At 40.4% G+C, this 12,513-nt stretch overlaps 1 long non-coding RNA gene across 2 annotated transcripts; it reads right to left on the bottom strand.

The window, feature by feature from the left end:
* Positions 1–446: 446 nt before the first annotated feature.
* Positions 447–5,290, bottom strand: LOC121254695. 2 transcript variants are annotated; one of them, XR_005938694.1, is made up of 6 exons: positions 5,228–5,290; positions 4,932–5,041; positions 4,684–4,837; positions 3,920–4,122; positions 1,246–1,982; positions 447–731 (listed from the first exon to the last, which is right to left on the bottom strand). It is a non-coding gene; the product is annotated as an uncharacterized LOC121254695 (long non-coding RNA). The 2 variants fall into 2 exon arrangements; XR_005938693.1 differs by lacking the exon at positions 5,228–5,290 and having other exon boundaries at positions 4,932–5,221.
* Between the last annotated feature and the right edge of the window lie 7,223 nt (positions 5,291–12,513).

The raw sequence follows: 12,513 nt of genomic DNA, 5'->3' as shown, positions 1-12,513 counted from the left end.
GAATTTAAAATTTATCTTTTAAATTAAATTATGTTAAGGTATACTCTACACACCAACTTAAAAATAGAATTTTTCATTACATTATTAAAAAAAAAAACATTTTTTACTGCAAAGAACGCTGTAACGACCCCTGTAACACTCCTATTTGATTAAACTTTAAAGCTACTAAATTTGCGTACTTTACTTGCAAGCTACTTACTGTATGATTGAATTAAAAAATAGAGTTGGACTTGGAGATACTTCTGATATTGTGATAAGTTCTAGCATTGTAACTAACAACCTGTTCTAACATTGGACCAACATCCCTTGGTCGTTGAAGCTCTTTCTCTAACTCGGACAAGCAGATTCATAATGAAATGAAAAAAAAAAGAAGGTCCACATAATTTATGGGCTGCAAACTTTTTCTTGTAAATATGAAAGCAAATCAGTAGCAGTCACACTACGCATAAAAGTCCCATAAAGAAATATATTCCAAAGGGAGTGTTCGCTTTAATTCTGTAATCCATATCCAAGCTGAAATGAAGAAAAGAAATTTTCAGGTAGAAAAGAAAAGAAAAGAAGAAAAGAAAAAGGGAGGCCACAAATGGCCAACAACAAATCGTAAAAAAGGCAATTGCATCAGATCGATCCTCAGATTTCTTGGGTTGCGTTCAAGAGTTTGATCACTGGAATCAAAATCCAATGATTGATCCTTCAAGTGTTGCCATATCAGCACCAAACATTCAGTTGGTCTGCAGCATTGATAACAATTTCCCAGGATTCAAAACTCAGAAATTTTAGATACCAAAGAGAAATTAACCAGGAAACTAGATGAGAGACACGCTTTTAATTAATGAACAAAACTAGAAGACAAGTACAAATGGTTTTCTGGTATTTGGGTATGTTATTACACAATTAATTATCCAAATAGGTTGACCGGTCATGCACATGTTAGTAAACTGTCAAGAAACATAACAGATTGACAAAGTCCCTTGATCAAAACTGTTACCATCACCATTTCTCGGACAAAACATAAATTGTAAGGTTATTCTCTTGATCAACAAGAGGGTGGGCTCAGTTTCATGCTATAGGGGGGGGGGGGGCTTCCTGAGCAAGCATCTGCTTCTTCTGTCCTGAACTATTTTTCCTTAGTGGCAAGCTCATAGTTCACATTCAAAGAAAGGAATATAATTATTGATGAGTTTTAATGGTGTGTGGCCCGAATGTTTGAAAAACAAGAAAAGAAAGGAAGAGTAATTGAAGTACCTTTCTCTTTAACCAGCTGCTGTACTTGAAGCTACTTTCTCACTTTAATATATTCCATAACAGGTAAAGGTGATTCTGGGATGATGCCAAATGGCCCCTGGTATTTTTTAGGTCAGTAGGAGAAGGTCCGGTGAATCCAAAGTCATTTAAACAAAGTTGCCTCATCAATTATTATTCTTTAAGGGACCCATTAGATGAGATCTCACGAATCCAAAAGCAGGGAAAGAAGATGAGAAGAGAAGAATATGGCCTCAGGAATCAGGAAAAGAGAAACAAAAGGAACTTGTCAGCATCTCACCAAAGAATAATTGAAATGGTAATTAATTGCAGAAATTTAATGTCAAACACAGTCACTGAAAATGACATAAGCATTATGTCACCAATCAATATGCTTCTCCATCCATATAATCTGAGCAAGTGATCTAATTAGACTTTCAAGGAAGGAAAGACTTAAGACCATATGATGCTCTATTCAAATGACAGTTCAAATATAATTGTTACATGTCAATGCCTGGAAAAGCGGAAGAACACATAAAGGAAAAACAAAATAAATGGCATTTATATATAGTCATGACTATTACCAATGGAGGCATCTACAGAACTAGACTCATCTCTCATTAACCTGGGTATGCCATCATTGTCCTGGGGTGGGGTGGTCATACTTCAATGAACTGCTTGGATCTCCTTAGGAGTTTCTTCATTCATTATTCTTCTGTGGGGAGGGAGCCGGCCTAAGTCTAGAGGAAATTATTAACATCAAGTGAACATGAGGAGAGAAAAACCACAAGAAGAAAGAAAAAGCTGATAATTACAATAATTGTAAACAACAATATCCCATTAGCAAAATACCCACTCCTCTGGGTATGAAAAAGAGTTCCATTTTTTAAAGAAGATAAGAAAAAAGTAATGCTTTATATACAATATTGAAAAACTAATGTTATTTCATCTTAGGGAAGCCTCTGTGAATCATGTCACCTTTCAAAGTTTAGGCAGAATGATACTCTAGCTTCAACAGAAATGGCCCACATATCACCAAAATTCTATATTCAAATTGATGGCCATCTGCTGTACCGAGCATAAGCAAAAATAAAATTTTCTAAATGGTCCAGACCACCTCCAATCAAGATCCAAATATTATATTTGCCATGAAATGAAACATGAAGTCTAGTGGTTGCAGAAGTTTGAGAAATGAGAGTTTGTGGACCGTAATTCAACTTTCCAATAGTAGGACTTTTCACCAATATCTGTGTCTAATGGGTAACTGATGACGCAAGGTTTAAGGTTCATTTATGCCATACTCTATATAAGCTGTAAACAACAATAATCTAAGATATCACATGGCTTATGTGTGGTAGAGATGATTGGCAACTCCACCAAGACAGTAAATGTCAATTCCCCCATTAAGTGATGTCTCATTTCTAGAATCAAATGAAACACAACATCTTTGTCCAACACCCCACAACTTGATTGATGGAGACAAAATAGAATCATGCAGAAATATTCCCTTGAATAATTCAGGCAAGACTAACTCGTCCCTGATAAAATGCTACATACTACTCCAAATATTACTTCATCCTTGATATGACTCGATCCAAAAGAAAGCATGGCTCAGTTGCATAAAGAGGGACAGCTACAAGATCGTGGAATCACCAGCAAAGTGGAGGCGGCCTCAAGTCAATATGGAAATCTTACCGTCCAAGTCTTATTTATAACTTCTAATCACCACACTTCAAATTCAAAAGTGGTAAATGCTGTAAATAAAACTGCCGACACAGATGTGGTTGTTAATTTTACTTTCCAAAGTTTGTTTCTGGTGCATGAAATGTCTCCTTATTACTGTGGATTATTGCCATGAAGTTCATCTTCACTGCTGAAATTTTATTTTCTTTGAAGAAAAAACTGATTTAAAAAAAGGGCAAGTGATGATGAAATAGTTGATTATCACTTTTCTTCAATTATATGTAGAGTTAAATTCTCCCCCAAAAAATATATGCCACAATCTCATATATGCATATTATTATTATTGTTTTGGGATTTGAAAAAGTTGACTTGTTTATTATATTTTGTGTGAAAATTTAGAAAAATTGTAATGATGAAATGAGAAGAGATGAGATAAGGTGAGATGAGATGGTTTCTGTATCCAAACAAGCCCAATCGTATGATTAGTTCATCATTGAGGACCTTTTTTCGCCATTCACAATACCATTTACTGGAATCCATTTAACCAGTCCAGTTTCAAGTCAGAATTAGCTATATTACAAGTCATCAACATCTCAACATCTTAGACTCTAAAGCCAGGCCTAAATGTTCAGCTCAGCAATGTGATAACCCACTCACTACTTCCAGGAAACTTTTACTGGCATTCAGCTCTGCCTTTCTAAACTTATAGGTGAACTTTTGTGTTTGGTTGTTGAACCAAACTCAATTCATCTTAAACCAATCATTGATGGGACCCACTATTTTTTCAATTTCCAATAAAAAAAGCTAAATTCATCTCAACCTATTTCATACATTTCAACCTAAAAAGTTAAATAAATCTCAAGCTAAAAATGTTAAACCTATCTCAATGAGACCCACAAAATACTATTATTCATAATTCTACTCAACTCATTTCAACATCCAAACGCAGTAATTTACATTTGATAACAATAAATAAATACAATATGCTTTTTACCACACGCATGCAGAATTAGCTAGGGGTTGGATCAAGTGGTAAGAGCTTTGGTCTTGGCGTATCCTCTCTCCAAAAGTCTAACATTTGAATCCTTGGGTGCAAATAATTTATAGGAGCCGTGGCGCATTTGCAAGAAACTTCTTGCCAAGAGCCTGTGTACCCTTGGGATTGGTCAGGACTCTGCTTCGGACACATGTGTCCATCTAAGAAAAAAAAATCTGTACCAGAAGCGCAGAGGGAATCAGCAGAGATTGTGTTAGAAACAGACAAGGAAGATTCATCTTGAACTCAAGTTCTTAGGGTTCATAAACTGCACCATCCTAGAGTGACAGCCGATTAGTACTTCTCTCTTTAATTATATTTTGGGGTGGGGGTAGGGTTAGTTAGGATAGTTGATTAAGTTTAAAAATAATCGTAGTCTTACACAGCACCAAGAATAAGTGCTTCTATAGACTCATGAAATTAAACAATTAATGGTACTTATCATGAATCTGTGTCCCGATTCATACTTCAAATGCGTGAACTGAAGCCCTTTGTGCATTTCTTGGTGATTTACTGCAACCACAATAGCGAATGATTACAGAACAAGTTCTGGGCTTTTATGAAAATGTAAGGCACTAACCCATCAAACAGAACTAAAAACCTGATGTGCCTTGAATCTTCACGTCCAGAACTAAGGACCTTTTTCATCAATGTTAAGACGGATCATATATAGCTATACTTATTTTCGTCTGTTTACATAGATTAAAATAATTCTTCAGTACCTGGTACCGATCATGCTAATTCTTCTTCTGGCGGTTCTTAAGCTTCTTCAGCCTCCAAAAGTTATTACCAACAAAACAGAAAACACCCGAAATTCACTACAGAAGATGGTATGAACTTCCAATTCGCAATTCCAATCTCCTTCTGCAGAATTACCTATAAAAAAATTGTCATTTCTATCATCCACGACCAAAGAAGTTGGAGGTTCTCAACTCATTGCAACTTACAAATCAGATTTCTTACGCAGTACCTTCTTTTTAGCCGGATATGATAACCAGCAAGATGAACAAAGGCAAGTCAATTGACGTAACAACATTCCAACGTACTAAGATATATATCTAGCGTGAAACTTCCCGATAACTATTAACACCAAAAAGAAATATAAAAAAAAAAAAGGATAAACACTCGAACACAATTCAAACTTTCATGGTATAAAGCGAAAATAAAAAAGACAATTGCAATTCGTATCACTATGCCAAACCTACAACATTATCCGAGTAAAAGACAATTTTTGTAAGAATTCAGTAAAGGGTTGGTTAAAAGGACCTGTAAATGGAGACTTGGCTGGCTTTGCAGAAATAAGACAGAAGGCCAGATTTTCTTTTTTTTGGGGGGGGGGGGGGGGGGGGGGGGGGGGTGGTGGTGGGAAGAAAAAAAAAACGATTTTGAGAGAAACCCAACAATGTAGGTCGATGAAAGGCCAGTTAGAATAGACAGATTGAAAACGATATAAATACGGAAGAGGAAGCAAGGGAATTATCGAGTTCACGTGAGAGGCAAAGGTTTTAAAAGCAGCTTGGTCGTGCAGGCCATAGCCAGTTGAGTGATTTCAAACGAAATAACCGACTCCTCTATTTTTATTTTTCTGGCTCGGAAAATGCAACACGAGATCACAAAAACAATGTAAACACGCAAATTTCCATGAAAATTTCTTCACTTGCTACAGGTCACCGGGGTTGTCTCGTCGTTCCCGGCACGACGCCGAGACGCGCTGTCTCTGGTAGGCTGACGTGTAACGCACCCTTTTTGGTTGTTGTTGAGTGCACGGGCGACTAACTAACGTGTTTTTACAAACTTTGGCCGATGGCAAGATACTTTTTGTTCATTTCATCTTATCTCAATATTTAAATATTATAAATATAAATATATTTTAAATTTTAATTTTTTTTCATCTAATCATTACTTAATTGTAAAGTACATGTCCCACCAAAGGTCGTGATTGCTCACCTGCAAATCGTTGAGTGGGTGGGACGGTGTGCCTGCCTGTGACCTCTCTGATGCTTAAGTCAGTAACAAGAAGTAATAATTTAAGAATGCATAAAATCAACGAAATCAAAGGTTACCTATTGCTAATATATATAGGCATAAAGAATATAAGATGAGTACTGTAAACTGATTAATTTTGTATTATGCTCAGCCATTATAAGATTTATCCCTAATGAATCGGAATTACCTAATCACACGTGGTCTATATCCATAACGTGAGATTTATCCCCTCCTAATAGGTCATTGGCTAGGTGTTTGTTAAGTCAAATGACTCATTTGAGCCCTTTATGAGTGATAGGCCTTGGGCCTCCAGTTTGAGCCAGACCAATATTAACTGCTCCAATTATCTCGCTAATTCCTCTAGCATTTAAGCGTGGGGAATTCATAATGAAGAAATTATAAATATCTTGCTTCACTTAGTTGAGGATGCTTGAGACCCTAGACCACCCCGCTAGCGATTTGGGACAACCTATGGGCTACCTCGTTGGCCCATTTATTATTTTACTCGTTGTTTCAGCTTATCAAGAGGCGGGAATTTTAAACTTGGGGGAACGTGCGTACGTTACCCAGTAACCATCACCACTTTCCTCAATCACTTCATTTAGTCAGGTAATGATGATTTACATTTATTACCTTCATTTTGCTACTCTTTCTTATTCTTCATCTTTTTCCCAATTTCTTCCTTTCTTCTTTACGTTCTTGAAACTCCATTGTCTCAACTTCTTTACCTGCGACCCCAATCTTCCCATTTTCCTTTTTCCCTCTGCTTCTTTGCTACCCTCATGGCGTAACAAAATACATCTCAAACCCCTGTTGTCCTGGAATCTTCTTCCGCTAAAGACGTTCCATATTTCGAAGGTTTCAAGTGTCACTCCACCCTCATTGCTAGAGACTTGTCGAATCTACGCAACACCTATAGTATCTCAGACTCCATACTCCTGGAACTCCCTCACCGTAGATGCGTCGACGAAGAAGGGTTCATCGATAAGGTTGCCTTTCCTATCTATGCCCTAACCCACGGTTTGAGATTTCCTTTTTGTAGCCCAATACGCAACATTCTTGATCTTCTTAGGCTAGCCCCTACGCAACTTCATTCTCATGCGTGGCAGGTTCTTCTTTGTTCTTGTATTGTGTTTCGCTTCGTTTTGGAACCTGCTAAGGAAAAATACCTAGATTTAACTGCCTGAGAGTTCTTGGCATTTTATTCTTTAAGAAGCTCTTCGGGTAACATTTGTAGCTTTTGGATTAGGAAACAACGGTTGACTCGTTTTGAAAGTCGTCACTCAAATGCCAAACAATGGACGAGAAAGTTTTTCTTGGTCTCGGGGGCCGGTTGGGAATTTCCCAACTCAGTGGCTATGCGTCTAGAATTTCTGATTAGGGCCACCTGGGGTAAAATTCCTGACGATAAAGGCCTAATGCCATCTTTGGAACACCTATCCAAATGGGAACAATCTCGTGTCGACATGGTTGCCACTTGGGTGAGTGAACATGAAGATGACCTTTGGACTGAGTATCTCATGATGCCTACAAATATTGACTGTTTCTTGGTGATGCCTGACTCTCAAAGGTCAAAGGTTTCCTTTTCCAAAGCAAGGCCGTGGCGCCATCTCTCCCTACCAAGTCTCCCTCAGAGTCTACTCCAAAGGTTTTGAGGAAACGTTCCCGCTAGCCTACTTCAGATACACCTTCTCCCATAGCAAAGAGGGGCTACATGCACAGACGACAACACCTCTCTTGTGTCTAACTAACCTCAAGGTACTTCTCTCTTTCTACCCCCCATCGCTCACCCACACGCACACCTTCTCCAAGCCTTGATGACGTCAAGGGTTTGATGGGCCAAGTCCTTTCTGACTTGGCAACTGCATTTGACTTTGATCTTCTCTCCCAACATTTTTATTTGGAGTTTAGCCCACCTTCGAATTCCCTACATTTAGAGCCTCTGATTTGCCCAGTGAAGACGGTGAGGTCAACGTTGATATGGACGCCACCTTCTCATTAAGTCTTGCTGACCAGGTGGCCCTTGAGGGAAGTCAAGGTAGTGGAGATGGTGCCCTAGGCGGCCATGGTGTCTAGGGCGGTGAGAAGGGCGGTGACATTTTTGTTTGTGAATAAGTGGAGGAAGAAAGTGAAGACAAAGGTTCAACACCCCACTCTTTGCGTACTACCATCTCGGGAGGAGAGACCCCTCCACCCAACCTAGGGGTTGGAGGCGACTGCGTTTCTATTTCTTCTCCCTCTCCTTCCTCTTTTGGAGATGACGCTAGGTCTTTTTCCTTAGAGGAAGCCATTCCTTTGGGTGGTCTCACGAGTGAGGACATCAGTCTTGGGAGGTTGGACTTGCTTTTACCCACAAGGTTTTCCCAATGGGAGATTTGACTAAGGCCCCTAAGATTGGAGTAGACTCACAGGGGGTGCCTCCTGAGGCTTTCCCCCTTGGTCCTTACTATAGGTATGAGGGGAGGTAAGATGGGGAGGTACTTCCACCTCCTCTAGTCCTGTTAAGAGATGAGGTCGTCAGCAGCATGGTTAACCGACTAAGGAATTTTCTTTCTAGGGTAACTCCGACTCCACATCTCTCATTCCTCTCTACCATTTTTCCAAGACGATCGTTATTCTTGAGTTTTTTCTTTGTAGGGTGTCGATGACTTGGCGGCCTGGATCATGGCGGATCGTGCCGATTTGGAGGATGAAGTCCGCTCTAGGCGTGTCTTTTCCTTTTACACCAAGAAAGAATTTGAGAGATGGAAAGGTGAGAGGGCAGTGTTGGAGATCATACTTGAGCAAACATATGGCTATGCACACTCTCTGGTGGGTGACTTGGATATTCTTGGCAACAAGGTTTTTCACATTCGCGATGAACTCTGTTGTGACAAGGAGGAGAGGGTCCGAGACAACTTCTCATTAGGACTATTGGAGTCTGAGCGTGACTCCGCTAGAGCCCAACTTTCCCTTGCTAGGTGGGAGTTAGATTCGAAGTGGGGTTGTGTTCACTCTGAACACTCTGCCCTCCAGGAGGAACTCAAGTTTGTCCACAAAGAGTTATCTAGTTCTTAGCGGCGCTGCACTGAACTCAAGTAGCAATTGGTGGCCTTAGAGGAGGGCAAACAAGTAGTTAATCTTGACCTCTCTGAGGCGTGCGGCGCTCTAGAAGAGTTGACCAAACGGCATAAGGAGTACAAGAAAGTTCGTGTTGACACAAACGAACAACAAAGGAAGCTTAATGAGACACTCATTAACAAGGATAAACAATAGAAGAAAAAGACAGTTGATGAAGACGTCGGAGTCTAACTTGGCAGCTGCGAGAGAGGAACTTGTTTGCCTTCATCCTCAGTTGGCGTCAGCGTGTGGTGTTAAGGATCGTGCTTTTGGTTATGGGCATGGGACCGACGTGCTTCGACTTAGATCACATTTGTTGGCCAATCCCCGCACTGACTTGAGGTGTTTATATTTGGGGATGTTCAAACCTAATGCAGCCCCACGTCAATTTGTTGATGCCTTTGGTCTGGACACCATGCCTGATACCTTCGACAATCCTCACTTAACTCCACCTTCCGGCAATCCTAGTACTTAGCTCTCTGTAAATGGTTATCTCTCTGCTACACTTGTAATAATTTTATTGTAAACAATATAAGTATTCTTGTATTTCCCTTTCGTAGTCGTGTACATTGAAAACATTAAGGTGGTTTTGACTTTTTCATGTTTCCCTTTGCTTTTATTTCGTGAGGCTCTTTCTTTCTACTCCGTGCGTGGCTTATTGTTATATTTCGCTGTTGTCATCTTTTGCACCCCTTTCCTTTGAATTGTGCACCTTTGTAATTGATGTTAATGTTTGAGGGCGGCATGGTTTGATGACTTCTACGCCCTTTTTGCTTGGTATCGTGAGTCTTTGTACTCTCTATTGGTATTTAAGGGTGGTGTGGTTTGATGACCTTCGTGCCCTTTTTCCTTGGCACTGTAAGTCTTGTTACTTGTCATTAGTGTTTAAAGGGCAGCATGATCTGATGACCTCTGTGCCATTTTTACTTGGCACTGCGAGTCTTTGTACTCATCATTGGTGTTTAAGGGCAGTAAGGTCTGATGACCTGCGTGCCCTTTTTACTTGGCATCACGAGTCTTGGTACTCATCATTGGTGTTTAAGCACGGCGTGGTCTGATAACCTCTGTGCACTTTTTACTTGGTACCGTGAGTCTTTATACTCTTCATTGGTATTTAAGGGCGGTGTGGTTTGATGACTTTCGTGCGCTTTTTACTTGGCATCCCAAATCTTTGCACTCGCCATTGGTGTTTAAGGGCAACGTGGTCTGATGATCTCTGTGCGCTTTTTACTTGGCACCCCGAGTTTTTGTACTCGTCACTGGTGTTTAAGGGCGGCATGGTCTGATGACCTCCAAGCCCTTTTTCCTTGGAACCGTGAGTCTTTGTATTCTTTATTGGTGTTTAAGGGCGGCATGGTCTAATGACCTTCGAGCCCTTTTTCCTTAGCACCGTGAGTCTTTATACTCATCATTGGTGTTTAAGAGTGGCCTTTTGCTCGGGTGAGGTGGCATTGGTTTGGAATAGATGCTTTATTTAATATGAAACATAATCAAGAATTCAACAATAAAATTCAGATAAAATCAAGAAATTAGCATAATCAAGGATAAAATTTCTTCAAGTGTTCTGCATTCCAAGGATGTTGTAGCTCTTTTCCTTGGTTATCCTTTAAGTAGTACGACCCAGACTGGTGGTTGGCTACTATGATGTATGGTCCTTCCTATCGAGGTTCGAGCCCTATTCCCTGGTGGTGACTCCACTTATCTTCAGCACCAGATCCCCTACCTTGAATGTCCTAGGTCTGACTCTTTTGTTTAAATAGTGTTCTGCCTTCTTGTCAAGTATCATCTTGACTTCAGCCGCGTCTCTCTCTTCCTCTAGGGGGTCGAGGTGCTTTTCTATAACTTCATCATTTTTGGACACCGAAGAATGGTGGGTCCTGTAACTAGGCAGACTAACTTCCAAGGCGGGTACTGGTTCACTCCCGTATGCCAGGGTCTCCCCTATAGGGTCTTTACTGTGGTCCTGTAGTCCCATAATATTCCTAGTAGCTCCTCCGCCCATTCCCCTCTCTTGCCCACCAGCTTTTTTTTTTTTTTTTTTTAAGATTCCTTGCAATGCTTTGTTTGTATCCTCTGCCTATCCATTCGCTTGTGGGTGTCCTGGAGATGAATATTTGACCTAAATCTTTAGCTCGAGGCACCACTCATGGTAATGTTCTAAATCTAACTATTGCCCATTATCTGAGACTATGCTTTGTGGAATCTCGTACAGGCAAATGATATTCTTCCATAAGAACTTCGTCACTGCTTTGGTTATGATGGTCACCAAGGGTTCAGCCTCCGCTCATTTCATGAAGTAGTCTACTGCTACGATCATGAACTTAACCCCCCTTTTCCCAGAGGGGTCTAACTAGGTCAACCCCACACTGGGCGAATGGCCATGGGGCGATCATGAAAGTCAGCTCTTCTGGGGGGCATGTGATACTAGTGCGTAAGCTTGACATTTGACGCATGTTTTGGCAAATTCTTTTATGACCTTGAGTGTATTTGGCTAGTAGAATCCTGACCTTACTACCTTTCTAGCCAATGTTTTTCCCTCGGAGTGGTTTCCACATATCCCTTCATGCATCTTAGCCAGAACATATTATGCTTTTTGCGTTGAGATACATTGTAGTATGGGGGGTGGAGAAACCCTTTTTGTAGATGGTCCCATCCATTTTTACAAATCTAGTCGTGCTTCTTCTTACCTTTCTTGCCTCCTTTTTCTCCTTGAGGAGTTTTCCCATATCTAGATACTTGATGATGTCGCCTGCCCACTTGGGTTCGTTGTCGCTTATTATGTAGACTTTTGGTTCTATTATTGGGACTTCTATTATCCTTCTCTTGACTTCCTAGGAAGGGAGAAATCCTCCATCTCTGAGGCTATACATCCACCACTACGTTACTTTCTCGGGGCACCTGTGATATATTAAAATACAAAAATTGGTCACGCGCCTCCTAGACTCAACTCAGGTATTTCTTTAGTTTTTCTCCCTTGGTGGCGTATGTTCCCAACACTTGGTTGACTACTATGTGTAGAATGTCTCTCCTTCTATAGATTGCCTTAAATGTGCGGATTGGTTAAATGCTGCTTCAGCTTTTGGAAAGCTTTGTCATATTCCTACTTCTAGAGGTGTACTTTTTGCAATACCCTAAAGAAGGAGAGGCATTTGTCCGTGGATTTGGATACGAACATGTTTAAGGCTGTTATTCTCCTCGCAAGCCGTTGTGTGTCATTAGGCTCTTTCGCGGCTCCATGTTCATGATTGCTTCAATTTTTTCTTTGGAGGCATCAATTCCTCTTTTCGACACTATGAACTCCAGAAACTTTCCCGATCCTACTCCAAATGCGCACTTCGATGAGTTCAGCTTCATTTTGTACTGTCGTAGCACTGTGAATGCCTACTTTAAGTTGGCTAGATGTTGGGCGGGCTCTTTACTTTTAACTAACAAGTCATCCAAGTAAACCTCCATGGTTCGTCCTATTT

Source organism: Juglans microcarpa x Juglans regia, chromosome 3D (genome assembly GCF_004785595.1).
Source record: "Juglans microcarpa x Juglans regia isolate MS1-56 chromosome 3D, Jm3101_v1.0, whole genome shotgun sequence".
In the NCBI taxonomy this organism is placed as follows: domain Eukaryota; kingdom Viridiplantae; phylum Streptophyta; class Magnoliopsida; order Fagales; family Juglandaceae; genus Juglans; species Juglans microcarpa x Juglans regia.
This window is presented reverse-complemented; position numbering and strand designations above follow the sequence as displayed.